The sequence below is a fragment of the Muscardinus avellanarius genome, assembly GCF_963383645.1.
Source record: "Muscardinus avellanarius genome assembly, chromosome: 13".
NCBI classification, from domain to species: Eukaryota; Metazoa; Chordata; class Mammalia; order Rodentia; family Gliridae; genus Muscardinus; species Muscardinus avellanarius.
In genome coordinates this window covers 68004126-68027638 of record NC_137799.1, presented here as the reverse complement: position 1 = coordinate 68027638, position 23513 = coordinate 68004126, and the positions used below count along the sequence as shown (strand labels likewise).

At 38.3% G+C, this 23513-nt stretch overlaps 1 protein-coding gene and 1 pseudogene across 2 annotated transcripts in view; one reads left to right on the top strand and one right to left on the bottom strand.

Moving 5' to 3' along the window:
* JAK2 (Janus kinase 2) overlaps nt 1-23513 on the top strand; it is a gene marked incomplete at its 3' end in the record, with an annotated part of 122474 nt that overhangs the window by 10970 nt on the left and 87991 nt on the right. The gene's annotated exons all lie outside the window — the stretch shown is intronic.
* LOC308272582 (cysteine desulfurase-like) lies at nt 4774-17228 on the bottom strand (annotated as a pseudogene). The gene is made up of 2 exons: nt 17111-17228; nt 4774-5975 (listed from the first exon to the last, which is right to left on the bottom strand). The product of its transcript is annotated as a cysteine desulfurase-like (transcript).

Here is a 23513-nt window from a genome sequence, read left to right as displayed (position 1 = left end):
GATGTGTTTTCACATGCATAAAATTGAGGACAGTACTAGAGGAGAATTTAAGGTGATTCTGCCTTGGGCTACATAGCAAAATACATCAAAGTCTATAAATGTTTGCTGAGCACTCTATAAAGCCATAAAAGGTGACTGAAGAATCCTATCATGGAATATCACTTAAGTTCATCTTAAAGCTACATCTTGAGTGGAACATGACAATAGATAGTTAGAATATGTATGCAATCTTAGATTAAAGATGGCAGAATAGAGGGAAACTGTGTTTCAGGCATTTTGAGACTTGAAATTCAACCACTGAGAAGACTGCTGGTTGACAAGGAAAGGAAAGCAACCAAACTCAATAAAACAATGACAATCAAAATGTGGGCGGAATCAGAGGCAGAATAGAGAGCAGAGGGCTGTAAAGAGCTCCATGCATGTCACTCGGTGAATGGAGAGCAGCAGCAGTGGCACCACTTTGCTGAGCCTGCACAGGGCCAGCAGCTGTTGAGACCTGTAGCTCAAAAAGATATCCAGCAAAGAAGTAACAGAATTTTGTGAAGCCAGCAATTACAGACCATCATCAAAAGCAGTTGACTTTTCTCTCCGTGCTTGACAAAGACCCGACCACCAAGGTGGCCCAGCTAGATTTTGTTGCTGCAACTGAACTCATCTCTGCTTGTAGACCATGAGTGGTGCTCATCAAGCCTGAGAGTTAACAAACTGTCCCAGCACCTGTCCCAGAGACCACTCTGTGTGGCCATAGGCACTTGTAGTGAACAGACTTGCCAAGTCTGTGACTTTGCAAAACATCCCTGGAGAGGTAAGGGTGAGGGCTGCAGTTGGACATAACAGAAATGTGAATTGGAAGACAGCCCCTAGGGATATTTAGGAGGGAAAGCACTAGAGTCACAGTTTGCTGAGCCCTTATAGAATTTCTAGCGATTACCACAGGACACCCAGCCTTAGTGTCTTTGGAGTGAAATAACTCAGCCTAACAAGTTATGGCCTTGGAAAGCTATAAACTCACTTTTGGTTGTGTTTGGGTGCTATAAGCACCAGTGCCAGAGGCAACAAGGGCTCTATGATCACAGTTATCCAAGCCCCAGGCTTAGAACTGTACAAGAGCTTGAGGCCTGAAAGCAGGGAGGCCAGGGGCCAGCAGGGGTTTACATGATCACAGCTACAGGCTGGGAACTCAACAATGTTGCTTCCAATAGATTTTGTGTCTGTTGTACATGTATGTCAGTGACTGGTAGTACTCATATTATTGTAACCAGCAGATCAGTGGTAGTATCCCAGGGGCTATCAAAGCTCAGTGAACTGGGCCACAAGCTCAGAACATAGTAGTTGCTGATCCTGCTGAGCTTAAACCCACTGGCCACAGAGGCTGGAGGGCAGCTCTCTGCAGTTTCATGGGCTCCCAATCAGCAGAGCAGTATAGTGACTGTGGGGTATTAAATTGTAATCAGCAAGCCGGGCGTGGTGGCGCACGCTTGTAATCTCTGCGCTTGAGAGGCTGAGACAGGAGGATCGTACATGTTCGAAGCCAGCCTCATCTACCTAGTGAGGCTCTCAGCAACTAGTGAGACTCTGTTTCTAAATAAAATATAAAATAAGTCTGGGAGTATAGCCTGGAGGTAGAAAGCCCCTGGGTTCCGCCCCAGTACCACCCAAAAAAAAAAAAAAAAAAAATTGTAATCAGCAGGCTACAGTCTTTGAACGGAACATCATAGGGTCTGGCCTTACAGAGTTTGGGCCTGGTGAGCACTTTGCCTGTGCTAGAATTAAATCTAGTTAAAGAGGCTCTGAGGGACAAACTCAAGAGATTTATTATATGAGACAGATTTGTAGAGGCAAGTATATACCCCCAGCATAGACCTTATTATAAAGGGATAACAAATAGACAAAAACACAAAGAGGCAGAGGATGCCAAGACAATAGGAAATAATAAACTCCCACAATTCAACAACAAGGGAGATAACCAGTATTGATCTGCATAAAGTTCAAGAAGGGAAATTCTGAATTTTATTCTTCAATATGATGAAAGGCTTCAAAGAAAGTGTACATGAAAGAGTGTAGCAATAGAGAAATTAAGGTCCTAAGTAAGAACCAAAAAGAGGTTTTGAGTGAAATGAAGGAGTCAATAAATGACTTAAAGACCACAATAGTAACCACTTCTGGCAGGCTAGACAACATGGAAAATAGAGTATCACTCTTGGAAGATTGTTCTTCAAAACTGAAAACATAGTTAACAGTATAGAGAAGACAGTACAACAACAGGTCTTGAATAGCCAAGAAATATGGGGCAATATGAAACATCATAACTTATGGATAAATGGCATTGAAGAAGGTCTAGAAGCAAAAACAAAGAGGTATCAGAACCCTCTTCAGGTAACTAGTTGTAGAGAATTTCCCAGACATAGAAAAAGACTTGGGACATCCACTCACAGGAGACATTCAGAACAACATCAGGACAAGATCAAAGAAGGACTTTCCCACACCATGTAATAAGTAAAATGACAAAAAGATGTTAAAATAGAACAAAAAATGGGTGACATTCAGTAGCAAACAGTAAGAATTACTCCAGACTTTTTTTTAACAATACTGGGGTTGGATTCAGGGGTGTTCTACCTCTGAGCTCACCCCCAATCCTATTTTTTATTTTGAAATAGGGTCTCACTAAGTTGCAGAGGACCTCACTAAGTAGCTGAAGGTAGCTGTGAACCTGTGACCCTCCTGTCTTAGCCTCCTAAGTACTGAGATTACAAACATGCCACCACTTCTGGAACACTCCCAACTTCTCAAACCAAGTCATGAAAGCCAGCAGAGGCTAGTTTGATGTACTCCAGTCCGTGGAAGAAAACAACTTTCAACCAAGACTGCTATATCCAGCAAAGATAACTTCAAAATTGATGGAGAGGCCAAGCATGGTGGTACATTCTTGTAATCCCAGTACTTGGGAGGTTGAGACAGGAGGATTGCAGGTTCATTCCCAGCCTCAACTACTTAGGCCCTTCTCAACTTAGTGAAACCCTGTTTCAAAATAAAGAGTAAAATAGGGCTGAGGGTGTAGCTCAGAGGTAGAATGCCCTGAGTTGAATCCCCAGCATTGCAAAAAAGAAATAAAATTGATAGAGAAATAAAAATGTTCCAAGGCAAGCAGAAACTAAAACAATTCATGAGTACAAAGCCAGCTTAGAAAAAATAATTAAAGAAATAAAACACAAGAAAAAAGAAGCAAATACCAGAACCAGATGAAGGATGAATTCCACAAGATGAACATCTAAGCAAAAGAGAAATAACACTACATCAAACAGAACATAGAACTAAAAATGACAGAAAACAAAAATCATATCTCAATAACACTGATCAAAGATATTAACTCCCTCAGTTAAAAGACATAAACTTGCAATGTGAATTTAAGAACATAATTCAACTATATGATGCTTGCAAGAAACTTACCTTATAGCCAAAGACTTCCATAGGCTAAAGGCTAAAGGATGAAAAAAGATAAATTATGCAAGTGGAAACAAAAAACAAGCAGAATAGCAATGCTTATATCTAAACAAATAGACTTTAAAACACATCAGAAGAGATAAGCAGGCAATTTTTTTTTGTAGTACTAGGGACTAGGGGCATTCTACTTCTGAGCTATACCCCCAGGCTTATTTTTATCATTTATTTATTTATTTATTTATTTAGTGGAGTGACATAGATATTGGTAACTCTAGTAAGTCAAAAGAAATGAAGGAGGATGAGAACAGAAAGGAGATAAGCCTCCTAAGAAACTGATTATTTGGTCTGCAGTCAATGTAAAGAAATGTCCTTTGGAAGCCAGACATGGTAGTGCACACTTGCAGTCCCAGCATTTGGAAGGCTGAGACAGGAGGATCTGGGTTCATGGCCAGCCTCAGCTACTTAGTGAGGCCTCTGTAACCCATTGAGACCCTGTTTCAAAAATAAAGAATTAAAAAAAATAGGGCTGGGGATATACCTCGGAGGTAAACTGCCCCTGAGTTCAATTTCCAGTACCACAAAATAAAATAAAATAAAATTAAATAAATAAAATAAAAAGAAAAGAAAAGAAAAGAAAAAGATATGTCCTTTGGAACTACAAAAAAGATTAAATTGAGCCAGACATGGTGGTACAGGCTTGTAATCCCAGTACTTGGGAAGCTGGAATGGAAGGATCATGGTTCGCAGCCAGCCTCAGATACTTAGTGAGGCCCTCTGCAACATAGTGAGACCCTGTTTCAAAGTAAAGGATAAAAAATAGGACTGAGGTGTAGCTCGGAGATAGAATGCCCAGGATTTCTATCCCCAGTATTGCAAAAAACAGACAAAAAGATTAAGTTGATTATGCTTGTTGTTGAAGAAGCCAGTCCAGTTGTACAGCATAATGCCACCACTTGGAGGTCCATACAGAACACAGGAATCCCTGATTGAAGAGCATTCTTCCAGTTCCTGCTCCTCCCATGAAGGACACAGATATATCCAGCAGCAATGTATAGTAAATGTCTTTACTGCTTCTGGATGAGGATACTTACATGCTATAAGACCAGAGAAGAAGTCCCATAGAGAAATGGGGAATGTTACCCAACAAAAGAGCTAAAGTTGGGGAGAAATAGTTTCCTTTGTTTGTGAGATGAAAGTGGACTGTGCTGAAGTCAACTGGTGTATACCGGATTCTGGTTTGGACAGGGAGCACCCACTGGGCAGAACAGGATGCCTGACTGTACGCAGGTCAGTGAGGCAGGAGGGCCAGCACAACTTCAGGTGCCCACTCTTCTAGTGTTGGGTCAACTTGATGCTCTTGAGGTCAATACCATCCTGCACCATCTCCCAGAGAGGACTCATTTCTCAGAAGACCCTTCATATAGTGAATGCAATTCTCCATAGTGTAGTCTATTTCCTCCTCAGTAGTGAAGCTCCCAATGCCAATTATGATAGAAGAGTGAGCAAAATCCTCAGTGCCAATTGCTCTTAGGACATAAGAGGGCTCCAGAGATTCAGAGATGCAAGCACTCCTTGAGGATAAGGCAACATCCTTGAGGGCTACAGCAGACTCTCCCCTTCAACACAATGCAAATGAGAGGTTGACACAGTCAGGATAGTGATGTTCAGGGTCTCCATTTATCACGACATCCGGAAGGCTTTTCATTATATTTGTGTCATCCGTTTTGATAACTTTGAGATCCGCTTGTGGTTGTACTACATCTCTTGCTGTGCCACCTCACATGCAGCTCCCACCACCAAGGGTATAGGCACTGTCACAGACTACATACCCTGCTCCTGACTCCCTCCACTCTGCAGGGCCTCCACATGCCCTTGGGGCCTGCGGCAGATGTAGACAGCATGAAACCCTTCAGGACCATAGATTTTGTGACTACTGATGCTCATGAGATTGATTTTCATGTTGTTGACATCAAGTGGGATTTTTCCAGCAGCCTGGGTTGCATCAGTATGAAAATTAACCTTTTTGGAACTGCAGATCTGTCCTGTTTCTGCATTAGACTGCTTCATTCCAATCTCATTATTCTTAGTCATAACTGAAACCAGGCTGATATCTGGCTGGATGGCAGCCTCTAGGTCCCTTATGTTGATGATTTCACTCTTCTGCACTGGGAGGTATGTGACCTGAAAGCCCTCAGCTTCCAGTGAATGGCAGGAGTCCAAGACACATTTGTGTTCTGTCCGGGTGGTGATCAGCTGCTTTTTCTGTGACTGATAGAACCTGGCAACCCCCTAGATTGCTATGTTGTTAGATTCAGTAGCGTCACTAGTTAAAAAGATATCATGAGGATCAGCTCCAATCAGTGATGCTTCTTGCTGGCGAGCATGTTTCATGGCTGCCTCACTCTCCCAGCCATAAGCATGTGTCTGGGAATGTGCGTTCCCATAGTAGTTGATGAGGTAAGGTAGCATGGCATCAAGCACTCGAGGGTCCAGAGGAGTTGTAGCTTGCACATCCATATAGAGAGGGCGCAGCCCTCACTCCGCCTCCAGGACATTTGCAGTATTTAAGGGAAGCCAACTGTGGCACATGATCTATAACGTGCAGGCGCAGCTCCAAGGTGGGTGCCTCCAGTCTCAGGCGCGGAGCCCTGGGTCCCAGTGTAGACCCCCGCTTTCAGGTGGCTTGTAGCAGCATCTTTCTTTTATCCTTTATTTTGAAACGGGGTCTAACTAAATTGCAGTGGGCTTTATTGGTTGAGGCTAGCCGCAAACCTGTGATCTCTCTGTCTCAGCCTCCCAAGTACTGGGATTACAAGAGTGTGCCACCACATCGGTGAGTCACTTCTTATTAATAAAAGAAGAAATACAACAAGAGGATATAATGATAGTAAACATTTTTACCTCAAATGTAAGCATAAATGTTGTTTTGTAAAACAAATTCTTCAGGACATTAGGTCTCAAATAGACCCAAGTACAATAATAGGAGACTTAAACAGACCATTCATACTACTAGATTGGTCTTCTAGGCAAAAGATGAGTAAAGATTCTTCAGATCTAATGAACACTATAAACCAAATGGACCTAATATATAACATATATAACATAAAGAACATTTTAGCCAGCAATAGCTGAATACACATTCTTCTCAGCTGCTTACAGAACCCTCTCCAAAATGGACCACAAAGAAAGTACCAAAATTAAAATAATATAATTCATTGCATCTTCTCATATCACAACAGAATGAAAGTAGAAATCAACAATAGGAAGACCAAAAGAAAGTATATATACATGAATACCGAATGATACAGTCTTGAATGAGGACTGGATCAGAGAAGAAATAAAAGAATTCTAGAATTAAATAAAAATAGACAACATACCAAAATCTCTGGAACACTTTGACAGAAAGCTTAAGAAGAAAGTTTGTAGTATTGAGTGCCCACATAAGAAAAACAGAAAGTGAGAACAAGACAGAAGATACAGAAACAAATCTACACATTTATAGCCAATTGATTTTTGATAAATGTGCCAGACACATCTCAGTGACCTAGAAAACCAGGAACAGACTAATTCCAAAGACAGTAAAAGGCAAGTGATGGTTAAAATCAGAGCAGAAATCAATGAAATAGAGAACAAACAAAAAATATAAAGGATAAACAAAACAAAAAATTGGTTCTTTAAAAAGAGTAACAAGATTGACAGACTTTTAGCCAACCTAACCCCCCCAAAAAAAAAAATCAACTCAAATTATTAAAATCAGAAATGAGAAAATAGACATCACCACAGACAGTGGGGGAAATCCGGAGGATCATTAGAAACTATTTTGAAAATTTATCATCAATAAACAGGAAAATGTGGAAGAAATTAATAGATTTCCAGTTATATACAACTTAACTAAATAAAACCAGGAAGATAAAGAAAACCTTAACTGACCATTAGCAAGCAAAGAGAAAGAAACCAATGAAAAGCCTTCCATCAAAGAAAAGCTCAGGTCCAGATAGATTCCAAGTGAATTCTACAAATCCTTTACCAAAGAACTTAACCCAATACTTAACAAGTTTTTCCTGATAGAATTCTTCCAATCTTCTTTTATAAGGCTAGTATCACCTTAATACTAAAACCAAATAAAGATCACTCAAGTAAAGAAAATTACAGACCAATATCATTGATGAACATAGATGTAAACATTCTAAACAAAATACTAGCCATACACATTCAAAACCACATCAGCCGGGTGTGGTGGCACACGGCTTGTAATCCCAGCATTCAGGAGGCTGAGACCGGAGGATTGTGGTTCGCGGACAGCCTCAGCTACTTAGGCCCTCTGCAACTCATTGAGACCTGGTTTTTAAAAAAAAAAAAATTGGGCAGGGTGTGTATCTCGGAGGTCATATGCCCCTGGATTCCATTCCCAAACCTGCAAAACAAAAACACACCAAAAAAACCCCCACATCAAGTCTTGATTCAAATAGGAAAAGAAGAACTGAAATTATTTGTTTGCAGATGATATGATCCTATATAAGATCTGGAAACCAAACAAGACTGCTAGAGCTGATTAACAAATTAAGCAAAGTAGCAGGATACTAAATCAATAAAAAAAAAGTAGCTTTTCTGTATGCCAACCATGAATACATTGGGAAATCCAGGAAACAAGTCCACTTACAATAACCTAAAAAAAGATCTAGAAATAAAAATTAACCATGGAGGTAAAAGACTTCTGCAGTGAAAATTATAAAACACTAATTAAAGAAGAAATTGAAGGTCTTAGAAGATAGAAAGATCTCCCTTTCACCAAGCAACCAATATTATAAAAATGGACATTCTACCAACGTTATCTACAAAGTCAGTGAAATCCCTATCAAAATACCAATGTCAGTCTTCACAGACCTAGACAAATCAGTTATAAATATCATATGGAGAGACAAAAGATCCAGAATAGCCAAAACAATTCTCAGCAATAAGAACCATGCAGGAGGCATTACAATTCCTCACTTCAAATTATACTACAGAGCCATAGCAATAAAAATAGCATGGTATTGTCAAAAACCATACACATAGACTAATGGAACAGGACAGAAGATACAGAAACAAATCTATAAATTTATAGCCAATTGATTTTTGATAAAGGTGCCAGACACATATGTGTGAGAAAAGACAGCCTTTTCAATAAATTGTGTCAGGAAAACTGGTTTTCCAGTTGTAGAAAAATGGAATTAAATCTTTACCTCTCATCTTACATAGGAATCAATTCAAGATGGATCAGAGACCTGGAAGTGAGACCAGAGATTTTGATGTTTCTAGAGGAGGGCATAGGTCCAACAACTCCAACACATTTTCATAGCCACCACTCTGATAGAGGGCTAATATCCAAAATATATAAAGACCTCAAAAGCAAAACAAATAACCCAATCAAGAAATGGGCAACTGAATTGAATAGACACTTCACAAAAGAAGAGATACAAATGGCTAGTTGATACATTAAAAAGATGTTCAACATCATTAGCCATCAGGGAGATGCACATCAAAACTACACTGAGATTATGGTAAGAAGAGAGAACAGAAGCCGGGCATGGTGGTGCATACTTGAATTCCAGTACTTGGTAGGCTGAGACAAGAGGATCGCAGGTTTGCAGATAGCCTCAGCTACTCAGGCCCTCTGCAACTTACTAAGACCCTGTTTCAAAATAAAGAATGAAAAAGACAAGATACAAATGGCCAATAGATACATTAAAAAGGTGTTCAACATCATCAGCCATTAGGGAGATGCAAATCAAAACTACACTGAGATTCCATCGAACCCCATCATAGTGGCAAGCATAAAGAAGTCAAATAACAACAAATGCTGGCAAGGATGTGGGGAAAGATGAACTCTTTTATACTGTTGGTGGGAGTGCAAAGTAGTTCAGCCACTATGGAGATCAGTGTGGAGAGTCCTTAGAAAACTGGGAATAGATCCACCATATGATCCAGCTATACCACTCCTGAGTATCTTTCCAAAAAGCTTGAAATCAGAGAACTACAGTAACATGTGCATACTTATATTCATAGCAGCACAATTCATAATAGCCAAAATATGGAACCAACCTAGGTCTCCATCAATGGATGAATGGATTGAAAAATTATGGGAAATACATACAGTGAAATTTTACTCAGGTGTAAAGAAGAACAAAATCATGTCATTCGCAAGAAGATAGAAAGACTTGGAGAACATTATGTTAAGTGAGATCAGCCAAGCACAGAAAGACAAGGGACATATGTTTTCTCTAATATGCCCAAACTAGGGAGTATTAGGAATATCAGAGGGACTCCAGATAATGGAGGGGGAAACCTCAGCAAAGCTAAAAGGAAGGGTAGGAGAGGAAGAAGGCTAAGGTTCATTCATGGAGCTACATTCGAATATGTGTAAAAGTATGAATGTAGCATGGTCTACCTGGACATTCATTGTTGAGAGGGAAAGGGTGAAATGGGGGGCAGGAGAGAGGGCACCAAGCACAGTCTGAATGTATGCCATTTTCAATATGATCCAAATAAAAATAAAAAAATACTATCAAAAAAACTTGCTAAACAAGACCCTCAAAGTTCAGGAAATTGAAACAATAATAAATGGGATGATATTAAATTAAAAAGTTTCTTCTCATCAAAATAAATCATCAAGAGGAAAAGAATCTACAGAATAGAAGATCTTTGCCAGCTGTCCCTTAATAGATGACTAATATTTATAATGTACAAAGAACTTAAAAGACTTTACACTAAAAAAAAAAACAAACAATCAAGAAGTGGGCAATTGAATTAAATAGACACTTCACAAAAGAGATACAAATGGCCAATAAATACATGAAAAAAATGGTCATCATCATTAGTAATCAGGGAGATGCAAATCAAAACTTCACTGAAATTCTATTCTACCTCAACCAGAATGGTAATTATCCAGAAGTCAAAAAACAATAAATGTTGGCAAGGGTGTGGTGAAATATGAACTCTTCTATACCTCTGGTGGGATTGGAAATTAGTTCAACTACTGTAGAAATTTGTGTGGCGATTCCTCAGAAAACTGGGAATGAATCTATCATATGATCTGGCTATACCACTCCTGGGTATCTTTCCAAAGGGGGTGAAATGTAAGAACTACAGTAACATATGCATACTCATGTTCATAGCAGCACAATTCACAGTAGTCAAATGATGGCACCAACCTAGTCCATAAACAGATGAATGGATTACAAAATTATCAGATATTCACGCAATTGAATTCTCAGCAGTAAAAAAGAAGAAAATTATGTCATTTGCAAGAAAATGGAAGGACTTGGAGAACATTATGTTAAGTGAGATTAGCCAGTCATAGAAAGTATATTTTCTTTAATATGTACAAGATATGGAGTAATTGGAATACCAGAGAGACTTCAGATAGTAGAGGAGAAACATCAGTGGAGCCAGGGAGCTGGTCTAAGGGAAGAGTCAGGTTCACTGAAAGAATTACTACCACTGGGCTACTTGTTCATATGTGAAACTACCAATATCAATATCAGTAATCTGTATGGGAAAAGGGGGAGGAAGAGGGAACTGAGGTGGGGCACCAAAAACTCTACATGTATGTCACTGTCAACATGATTTGCATTATAATATGAGACTAGTGCACCAATAAGAGATTAAAAGTACCCTATGCACTCAGGAAATGAAAAGAATATGTATTTGATTTAAAATGTTGTTTAAAGCTGGGCGTGGTGGCGCATGCTTGTAATCCCAGCATTCGGGAGGCTGAGACCAGAGGATGGCGGTTTGCGGCCATCCTCAGCTACTTAGTGAGGTCCTCTGCAACTTAGTGAGACCCTGTTTCAAAATAAAGAATAATAATAAAAAATAGGGCAGGGGGTGTAGCTCGAAGGTCAAATGCCTCGGGTTCTATCCCCAGACCTGCAAAAAATAATTTTAAAAAATGTTGATTAAATATTTTACAGCTATGGTGGAGAAATAATTTTTCTCTAATTAGATTCTGAAGCTCTCTATCTCTCCCTCCTCATCTCTACGTTTTTCTTCTTCCTTTGGTATATCTTGAGATCTTTTTTATTCTTGAGACCTGATGATTGTATTTCTTTATAGCTTATCCACAACTATGGACCATAGAACCCTTTCTATAGACTGACACATTTAAGTGGACCACTGAGGTTACTAAGGAACCTATATCATGGTATCTAATTTAAATATTCTTTTAATAGAAAAAACAGTTGATGCTATTTTTGCTTTGGTTTGAAGAACAATAGTATGATTTTAATTCTAAAGTTAATTAAATATCTGAGATTTATAAGAAATGTTATGACATTATCCTGTCTTATTTAACAACGTAGATGAGATTAGCTGATTTGCAAGGTCAGAATAGCCATTTAATGTAAGTTGGAATTAATCATTTTCTTATATTCAGTTTTGAAATAGGATATGTAAAATATAGTAATGCTCCCTAATACTATTTGGATGATGAACCATTTAAATTTGTAAATAGTATGCATTCATTGAAATAAATAGACTTCTATTAAGTGCTATTCTTAAAGGAAATGATACCAAAGAGGGAGTTTTATAAATTGAAATGATTTATTTGTAAGTAGCAGTAGATATTTGTCCCCAATCTGTAGTGGTTATTTTTTTTTTTTTTGGTGGTACTGGGGTTCCTGGAAGCCCTTCTACCTCTGGGCTACACTCCCAGACCTATTTTTTATATTTTTATTTGGAAACAGGGTCTCTTAAGCCAGCGCGGCTGACTTCGAACCTGCGCGATCCTCCTGTCTCCGCCTCCCAAGCGCGAGGATTACAAGCGTGCGCCACCACGCCCGGCGCTGTAGTGGTTATTTTTTAAGATTAGTTGATAAATAAGGTGGAATAGTTTCTTACACATTGTGTGTGTATGGTACTGACCCAGGGGAATTCTACCTCTGAGTTATACCCCCAGCCCAATTTTTTTTTTTTTTTAAATTTTGAAACAAGATCTTGCTGAGTTGCTGAGGATTATGCTAAGTTTTTGAGGCTGGCTTTGAAATTTTCTGGCCTCTGATTCTGGAATTATAGACACATGCTATGCTAAATCTTTGTATACCATTTGCTCTTAATAAATTTACATCTCTAAGTCATATATTCTGCATGAGTGCTTCTTTTCTTTTTATCTTTTCTTTCTTTCTTCTTCTTTTTTTTTTTTTTTTGGTGGTACAGGAGGTAGAACCCAGGGGCTTTCCTACCGCTGGGCTATTACTTCCAGACCAATTTTTTATACTTTATTTGGAAACAGGGTCTCACTAAGTTGCTGAGAGACTCACTAAGTAGCTGAGGTTGGCTTTGAACCTTTGTGATCCTCCTGTCTCAGCCTCCCAAGCGCAGGGATTACAAGTGTGTGCCACCATACCCGGCTGAGTTCTTCTTTTAGATACTTATAAATTATATATAATGTTATTTTAAAGTAATTTTTAAGTTCAATGAGCCTAGGTACAGGTTTTCCAGAATATCTGCTTTCTTAAAACATTTTTAATTTTTTATAGAAAGTCTATCTGTATAAAGTACTGCATGTACCCATAATTTCTTTCTGTTGTAAATAAAGTTCTTGTATTTGAAAATGCCTCAATACAATAGTTTCAAGAAGCCACAAATTCTAAAAAAAAATTTCTAAAACTCTTATGGTAGGAGTTTCAAAGTAACTATTTCTGACTCAGACTAGATAAATTTCAGCCTGCTAAAAGTGTCTTAAGACACTGATTAGATGCTCAGCTAGCCTGTTGTATAGCTTTGATAATTTGGTACATATCAGATGCAGGAAGTAAGTAAGAAGGCATAGAGCACATGTTATTTAACCATTATCCTATCCCCTTTTATTTTTAACATTTTAAATTTGAAATGCCAATGAAGGGGTAAGATGTGGATTAAAACTTGCCATTCTTAGGTGGACGTGGTGACGCACACTTGTAATCCCAGCATATGGGAAGCTGAGACAGGAGGATTTGTGGCCAGCCTCAGCTACTTAGGCCCTTTGCAACTCAGTGAGACCCTGTTTCAAAATAAAGAACAAAAAACAGGGCTGGGAGTGCAGCTCAGAGGTAGAATGCTCCTGGGTTCCATCCAGGTATGATGCCCCTGGGTTTCATCCCCACTACCACCAAAAAAACAAACAAACAAAAAACACAAAAACTTGCCAGTCTTGTTCTTTCTTTTCAGTAATGTTACAGATGTAATTCCATTGAATAATGCATGGGATATTGGGAATGATGAAATGGTGAAAGAAAAAGGAAGGGAAAAATAATTAAAATAAAATGCAGTAATCCTGGATTATGTGTTTATATAGTTACCTTTATCATATATTTTTATTTCTTTACATATTTAAAAACATTTTTTATTAGTGCATTGTATTCGTATATCTTATTGGGATACAAGAAGGTGGAGACATACATGCACACTTCACCCAATTAGCCCTTACCCAGTCTCACCCCATTCACCTCCCTCCTTCTCATGTTTGACTTACTGATTGATAATTGATATGTTTGTTAAAGTCCAACATGTGCATTATAGAATTTCCCTCTTCTCCCCTCCCATCCCCTCAGTTATGTCGCCTTATTTGTGAATTACTTTCTAATGTATTTTCATTTTCATCTTAAGGACACCCTTTAGCATTTCTTGGAAGGGACATCTACTGGTAACAGCTTTTGTTTATCTGGGAATGTCTATATTATTTCTCCTTCACTTTTGAACAATTATTTTGCCAGATACAGCATTCAGGTCTGACAGTTTTTTTGAGCTATTTATTTATTCATTTACTTTGGTACCGGGGTTGAACCCAGGGGCATTCTATCTCCAAACTACACATCCAGCCTTATTTTATTTGTTGTTTTGAGACAGGGTTTCAGTAAGTTGGTAAGATTCTCACTAAGTTGCTGAAGTCGTCCTTGAACCTGTGATTCTCTTGTCTCTGCCTTTCATGTGCTAGGATTATCACCATGGTATACAGCACCATGCCAGGCTCTGAACAGCTTGATTTTAATGTCTTGGTGTGCATAACTCTGCCTTTATTCATCTTTTTGCAGTTTTACTTATTGGATATGTAGGTTTGTGATTTTCATAACATTTGAGGAGTTCTTGGCTATTATTTTTCAAGTATTCTTTTTTTTTTTTTATTTGGTGGTACTGGGGTTCCTGGAAGCCCTTCTACCTCTGGGCTACACTCCCAGACCTATTTTTATACTTTTTTATTTGGAAACAGGGTCTCTTAAGCCAGCGTGGCTGGCTTTGAACCTGCGCGATCCTCCTGTCTCCGCCTCCCAAGCGCGGGGATTACAAGCGTGCGCCACCACGCCCGGCTCAAGTATTCTTTTTTTCCTCTACTTTCATATTGTGTTTGGTAGGCTTGATGTTTCATAGACTTGTTTAGCTTTGTTCATTTTTCTTTCTTTCCTGTTCTTCAGACTGGATAATTTTAGTTGCTCTGTTTTCAAATTAGCTAATTAATTCTTATATCTGTTTTAATCTCCATTTTAGGCACTCTGGTTTTTAGAATCAGTTATTATATTTCTCTGCCACAGAATTATTCTTTCTATACTGTCTCTTGTCATTACTAATACTTGTTGATATATCCTTCTGCTGACTTCCTTTAGGTCTTTGGCCTTAGCTTCCTCAATTCCCTTTGAAATATTTAAGGCAGCTGATTTTATGTCTTTGTCTTCCTTCCTTCCTTCCTTCCTTCCTTCCTTCCTTCCTTCCTTCCTTCCTTCCTTCATTCATTCCTTCCATCTTTCTTTCTTCCTTTCCCTTTCCTCCCTCCCTGCTTGCTTGCTTTCCTTTCTTTCCCTCCCTCCCTTTCACTCTTTCCCTCTTTCTTTCTTTCTTGCTTTCTTTCTTTCTTTCTACTAGGAATGAAACCCAGGGGCTTTTTTTTTTTTTTTTTTTTTTACCTCTGGGCTACACTCCCAGACCTATTTTTATATTTTATTTGGGAACAGGGTCTCACTAAGTTGCCAAGGCTGGCTTCAAACCTGTGAGATCCTCCTGTCTCAGCCTCCCAAGTACTGAGATTATAAGTGTGGGCCACCAAGGCTGGCTGTCTTTTATTTTTTTTATTTATTTTATTTTTTATTTTTTGTGGTACTAGGGTTCTTGGGAAACCTTCTACCTCCGGGCTACACTCCCAGACACCATTTTTTATATTTTTATTTGGAAACAGGGTCTTTGAACCCTGTTTGATCCTGAGTGATCCTCCTGTCTCCACATCCCAAGGGAGGGGATTACAAGCTGAACCACCACTCCCGGCTGTCTTTGTCTTTTAAATCAAATGCTTGTTTTCCTCAGGGACAGTTTCATTTAATTTCTTTTGTGAATGTATATGCTTTCTTATTTGCCTGCCTTGTAACTTTTTATTGAACATTGAAATGTTGGAGATTTATTATAATGTACTAACTCTGGAAATCTTAATCTCTCATCTCAGTGTTTATTTTGCTGGTTGCTTTAGTTAGTAATTTGTTTAGTGGTTTTTCTATATATAAATATGTGTGTGTGTGTGTGTGTGTGTGTGTGTGTTACATACATATATACACATACATAAATATACGTGTGTGTGTGTGTTACATATATACACATACATAAATATACATGTGTGTGTGTGTGTGTATGTGTATGTGTGTATTTTACTGGAGATTGGACCCAGGAGCTTTCCTACCTTTGAGCTATAATTCTAGCTCTTTTTATTTTTTATTTTGAAACAGAATCTTGCTAAGTAGCTGGGATTTCAAACTTGGAATCCTTTTGTCTCAGCCTCCCAAACCCTAAGATTGCAGGCATGTGCCACTGTCTGGCTAGTCTATATTCTTTGTTGTGTGTAGTCTCTGAGATCTCTTATCTTGTGTGTGTGTGTGTGTGTGTTTGGTACTTGGGTTGGGACCCAGGGGTATTCTACTTCCAAGCTACACACAACCCTATTTTATTCTTTATTTTGAAACAGGGCCTCACTAAGTTGCTGAGGCTGGCCATGAACCTGTGATTTTCCTGTCTCCACCGCCAAGTACAGGGTTACAGGCATGTGCCACCATGCTCTTATAGATCATTTACCCCTTAACTCTAATCAGAGTTTGTTTGACAGAGATTTTCTTGAACTCCTAATGCCAAAATAAAAGGAGAGAGAGAGAGAAAAAAAAAATACTCTCCTCGTCTTTGCAAGATTAGCTTGTGTTGGGGCACTCCTTCAATGTTTAGCTAGTCCAGTTACAACTCTGCTTTAGCCTTTTTTTCCTGCTTGTGCTGAATCTAAAGCTCAAACTGAGGTAAAGCTTAGTCTTCTGCTCAAGGTCTTTTCACTGGCATAGATTTGACCTTTTTGTTTTCTCATGTATGTGAGTGTTGTGTGTGTGTGTGTGTGTGTGTGTGTGTGGTGCTGGAGAGTGAGCCCATGGCCATTCTTCCTCTGAGGTACACTCCCATTCTCATTTTTATTTTGAAATACGGTCTCACTAGGTTGCTGAGAGTCTCACTACTTTCTGAGGCTGTCCTCAAACCTGTGATCCTCTTGTTTCGGCCTCCCAAAGTACTGGGATTATAGGCATGTGCCACCACGTCTAGCTATGTGAATGCTTTTCAGTGTCCTAATTTCCCAAGGAAACTATCTTTCTGTATTTCCTTTTGGCTTTAAGCATGTGTGTTGTTTGCCTTAGCTTTAGACCTTTGCCCCAGCTGGCATTAGGCTGTTCATTAGGCTTTAGAGAATTTTCAATGAATGTCCTCTCTGTAGCTGCTTTTCCGTCCTGAGAAAGTTCTGCATGAAGTGGAACGTAATACATGGGCTCCTTGTACCAGTTCTTTAGTCAGTCTCTAGTCAGATCAAAAGAGAAAAACAGTTCACTGAGGCTGTTGGCTGTGATCCTCCCAAAGCCAGGAAACAATTTCATGCTGGGAACACCATTTGTTATCCTTAAGGCCTTACTAAACTGGAACGGGATGGGTAAGGAGCAGTAAAAATGCTGAAAACATTTCTTCCTATTGTTAAGTTGTTCTAGTGTTTTTTTTTCCCCAGTACGGGGAATGGAACTTGGAACTCAGGGGCATTGTACCTCTGAGCTACACCCCCAGACCTATTTTTTTTATTCTTTATTTTGAAAGAGGTTCTCACTGAGTTGCAAAGGGCCTCACTAAGTAGCTGAGGCTCTCTGCAAACCTTGATCCTCCTGTCTCAGCCTCCCAAATGCTGGGATTACAAGCGTGTGCCACCACGCCCTTCTTGTTCTAGTATTGTTTTAGTATATATTTACTACATATCTCGGGCTATTTCCAAGTTTTCATAAAATTTCACTCTGAGAGTTTTTACTCAGATTTTTGTCTTTTGAATTTTTTACTTATTTCTCTCAAAAGATAAGGCTTTAGAGCCACATACTCCATTTCTACTGATGTCATTCTTTTCTTCTGTAATCAGTTTCCTTTGGTTTTCTGAACATATTCATAATGACTGCTTTGAAGTCTTTGTTAAATGACATCACAGTCCACTTACAAAGCAGTATCTGCTGCTTTTTCCCCCTGCGTATGGATTGCACACTTCTGTTTTCTTGTCCGTTTCAATCTTTTAGTTTAAAACACAACATTAAAATATCTTACAGCACATCAGGATACCAGTTCCTTTTGTTGATTTTATTAAATTTTTTGACTGATTTAAAAACATTTCTATATTCACAGTGTATATTTTATATAATTTCAGTTCTCTGAAATTTTTTGAGATTTTCTCTGTGATCAACTCTTATTAAATATTTCACATGTATTTGAAAAATGTGTATTCTGCACTTACTAGGTAGGTGCATTAGTTTCAAAATATATTAGTCTCAAAACATAAGTTAGTTAATCATTTAAAATTTGTGTCATTTTAGTGTTTTGCATTTACTGGTTTCTGAGATTTTGAATTTGTTTCTCCTTTTGGTTCTATCAAATTTTACTTCATGCATATTTGAAGCCATGTTTTTTTTAAACAGTTTATTATTTATTTATTTATTTGGTGGTACTGGGGTTCCTGGAAGCCCTTCTACTTCCGGGCTGCACTCCCAGACATATTTTATATTTTTATTTAGAAACAGGGTCTCCTAAGCCAGCGCGCACAGCTAGCTTTGAACCTGCGCGATCCTCCTGTCTCTGCCTCCCAAGCACGGGGATTACAAGCGTGCGCCACCACGCCTGGCCCTATTTTTACATTTTTATTTGGAAACAGGGTCTCCTAAGCCAGCGCACGTGGCTGGCTTCGAACCTGCGTGATCCTCCTGTCTCTGCCTCCCAAGTGCGGGGATTACAAGCATACGCCACCACGCCCGGCGAAGCCATGTTTTTAGTTACATATAAATTTAATATATTTATGTTTTCCTGTTGAATTGAACCTTTTACTACCATGAAGTTGGGCCTTTTTATCGCATATAATATCCTTTCTTAAAGTGTAGTTTGATGTTAATGTTCATGTACCAGGTTTCTTTTGGTTTCTGTTTATAGGGTATATAGTTTTCCTTCTTTATACTTTTAATGTCCTTATGTTTAAAGTGTGTTTCTAATAACAGTTTTCGTATAGTCAAGACTGATAGGCTTTGTGTTTTAATTGGCTTGCTTATATTTTCATTTAATATAATTACTGATAAAACTATTTAGTTCTGTTATCTTGCTGTTTTATCTCTTTTTTGTTTCCTACTTTCCTACCTTGATCATATATTTTTTTTACTTTATCTTTTCTATTATATTTTTGTTATAGTTTTATTATTTCTTTCATTGATTATGAAAGATTATAGAACACATTTTTGATTTATTGTAGTCTTAAATTGGTATGTTACCATTTTTCTAAACAATTTAATAACTTTACAGCTGTTTAACTTCATATATTTTTCACTTTTTGTGCTATGATTATCTTTTACTTCTTTATACATTATAAACCAAATAAGGCCCTTATGCTATTGTTGCTTTAAATAGTCATTTAAAAAATTTATTCTTGTGTCTTCCATTCTTTCTTGCAGTTCCATGTTTTCATATATTATTATTTTCCTTCAGTTTCTAGGAATTCATTTTAGTATGCAGGTCTGCTGGTGACAAGTTTTTTCAGCTCTTGTTCTTATGAAAATTTATTTGTTTTCCTTTTTGAAAGATATTTTCACAGAATATAAAATTCTAGATTGGTTTTATTTTTCATTCAATGCTTTTAAGAGGCCATTTCATTATCTTTTGGCTTCTGCAGTTTTATTAGAAAGCTACCTATAAGACTTTTCAATTCTACCTTTGAAGATGGTGTGTTTCTATCCTCTGGCTATTTCCCACCCCTGTTGAGATTTTCCTTTTTATTATTCATCTTCAGCAATTTGAATGTGCTGTACCTACATGTTGTTTTCATCTTTCTTGGGGTTCTCTAAATTTGTTGAATTTGCAGGCTAGTATTTTTCTTTAGTTTTGGAAAAAATTTGGCTATTATTAATTACATTTAAATTTGGCATGTTTGTAATGTCTTACCTGCCTTTTTTTTTTTTTTTTTTTGGTGGTACTGGGGTTCCTGGAAGCCCTTCTGCCTTCGGGCTACACTCCCAGACCTATTTTTACATTTTCATTTTTGGAAACAGGGTCTCCTAAGCCAGCGTGCGCGGCTGGCTTCGAACCTGCGCAATCCTCCTGTCTCCGCCTCCCAAGCGCGGGGATTACAAGCGTGTGCCACCATGCCCGGTTTACCTGCCTTTTAAATACATAGATCAGTATTTTCCATTTTTGTGATTCTATTTTGAGATATACATATGTATGTATGTATGTATGTATGTATACATATTTGCATACATGTATACATATATGAATTTGTATGTATGTATGTGTGTGTATGTATATTTTAAACATGTCTTTTTAGCTGGGTATAGTGGCATACACTTGTAATCCCAGTACTTGGGAGTCTGTGACAGGAAGATCATATGTTTGAAACTAGCCTCAGCAACTTAGCGAGGTCCTTAGCAACTTAGTGAGACCCTGTTTTAAAACAAAAAAAGCCGAGCGTGGTGGCGCACACTTGTAATCCCTGCTCTTGGGAGGCGGAGACAGGAGGATCGCGTAGGTTCGAAGCCAGCTGCGCTGGCTAAGAGACCCTATTTCCAAAAATAAAATAGGTCTGGGAGTGTAGCCCGGAGATAGAGGGGCTTCCAGGAACCCCAGTACCACCAAAAATAATAATAATAATAATAATAAATTAAATAAAAAAATAAAAAGGTCTGGGGGTGTAGTTTATTTATTTATTCATTTATTTATTTATTGGTGGTACTGGCATTCCTGGAAGTCCTTTTACCTCCGGCATACACTCCCACAGGCTATACTCCCAGACCTATTTTTAAGTTTTTTATGTGGAAACAGGGTCTCTTAAGCCAGGGAGGCTGGCTCCGAACCTGCGCGATCCTCCTGTCTCCACCTCCCAAGCGCGGGGATTACAAGCGTGCGCCACCACGCCCGGCCTGGGGGTGTAGTTTAAAGCTACAACATTCCAAGGTTCAATCCCCATAACACGCGTTGCATGTGTACACCCACATCACACACACATACATCAAAAAACTTGTCTTTATGTTGCCTCATTCTCTTTTCTGCAGCCTATAATGTAGTACACTTTTAAATCCACCTGGTGGCCCATGGACATATAAGTTCAGCATCACCAGTTTATTATAAATACAGAATTTCAAGCCAGGTACAGTGGTGTGCACCTATACTAAGTACTTGAAAAACTGAGAAAGAAGAATCATATATTTGAGGCCAGCTCATGGTAACTTAGTGATACTCTGTTTCAAAATAAAAAATAAAAAGGGCTGGGAGTGTAGCTCAGTTGTAAAATGCTCCTCAGTTCAATCCCTCATAGCCCCCCCCCAAAGAAATTAGAATTTCAGGTTTCATCTTAGGCTTACTAAAAAAAATCTGTATTTAACACAGTCCTAAAGCTATTCTTATATATCTTAAAATTAGGAAAGTATTGGTCTAGCTCATTCAGTTAGTATAAATGTATTTTTTTACATACCTTATAAAATTCAGGACATTCTCCTGGGATCTTTGCAGTAGAACTCATTTTTTGTGCAATATGATTTGTTGAGCACTTTAATCCGACCACCACTTTTATTCTTCCAGCTGTCCTATGAGTTCAGTTTTTGTCCTGATTCTATAAATGATGAAACAGAGGTCTAGAGATGATCACATTTAACCAGTTAGTACATGACAGAGCTCAGATTTAACCCATCTGATAATAAAATTATGCAGAATAACTAAGTTTCCACTTTTCATGCTGGAACTATTTTGAGATGAAAAGATGTGTTGTTGATAATTATATTTAGGCCAGGCATGGTAATGTGTACTTTTTTTTTTTTTTTTTTTTTTGGTGGTACTGGGGTTTCTGGAAACCCTTCCACCTCCAGGCTACACTCCCAGACCTATTTTTATATTTTTTTAAATTTGGAAACAGGGTCTCTTAAGCCAGCACCACTGGCTTCGAACCTGTGCAATCCTCCTGTCTCTGCCTCCCAAGTGCAGGGATTAGAAGCGTGCGTCACCATGCCCGGTAGGTAATGTGTACTTGTAATGTATACTTGGGAGGCTGAGGCAGGAGGATTGCAAGTTTAAAACCATCTTGGGAAATTTAAGGAGACCTGTCTCAAAATTAATTAAAAACAGGCTGGGGATGTAGCTCAGAGGTAGAGTTCTCCTGGGTTTAGTACCTAGGGTAGTGCTGCCTTAATCATCATTGTCATTGTCGTCATCATCATCATCATCATCCTAGGACCCTAGGCCTAAACTAAAAGTATCTTGGTCCAGCTGGCTTATATGCTCATTCTTTCTGTAACCACTGTAAAGAAAGAAAGACCACCTTTCTTTTCTGTATAATTGTTTTAGCTTCAGAAGTATTTGCAGTCAGTCCATATTTTCACTTTGATACTATGTATATTTTATGACTTCTTCCTGTATTAACATAGAATATCTAATCCTTTGGCATTTTGGGTTATCTATTACCTTTTTAGAAGCCTTCATTGCACTTTACTCCACCATCCCTCTTATATTTTTAAACATTTTTTCTACACTTTTCTTGTGGTCCCTACTATCATTGCACTTAGCTTTTTCAATTATAATTTTCCAGGGCCGTCTTTGTCTCATCTGCTATCCTTAAAGTTAGGCATTCTTTTTCAATATTGTATTTCCAGTACTTGACTTATACCTATTATTAGTGGAATGTTAATATTAATGGAATGATGACTAGTCTAGCACATGTATGAATGTTTTATATGTGTATGAAAATAGTATGTACTATATGTGTGTCTTAGGTATTCTTTATACTTTTAGTTCAGTATCTTTCAACCTTTTGTTTATGTGCCTCCTAAAATACCTGAAAACATCATGTACCCTTGCATTAATTATGATGACATATTTTTTCATTGTAAATTTAATAGTACAAAGGGTATAATTACTAGTGGATTGTATAAAACTTTTTTCATTTATAAGTGAAAGTGTTTCATTGTTCTTTTAAAGGCATCCAATGGCATCTAAATATTTTAGTGATTTGATATCCTTCATATCAATTAAAAATAAACACACAAGTGCGCGCACGCGCGCGCGCGCACACACACACACACACACACACACACACACACACACACACACACACGGACTTCCCTTTAGTTAAAGCATACAAGAGCCGGGCGTGGTGGTGCACGCTTGTAATCCCCGCGCTTGGGAGGTGGAGACAGGAGGATCGTGCAGGTTCAAGCAGGTTCAAAGCCAGCTGTGCTGGTTTAAGAGAGCCTGTTTCCAAATAAAAATAGAAAAATGGGTCTGTGAGTGTAGCCCAGAGGTAGAAGGGTTTCCAGGAACCCCAGTACCATTAAAAAAAAAAAAAAAAACATACAAGAAAATTTGAATCAACCTTTTGGCATAGGATAATTAAAAATGGATTAATAAAATCTGCATGAGATGGATGTGATGGCACATGCTAGTACTTGGAAGACTGAGACAGGAGGATCACAGGTTGGGGGATAGCCTCAGCAACATAGTGAGACTCTGAGCAACCTAGTAGAATCCTGTTTGAAAAACAGAATAAAAAAGACTGGGGATGT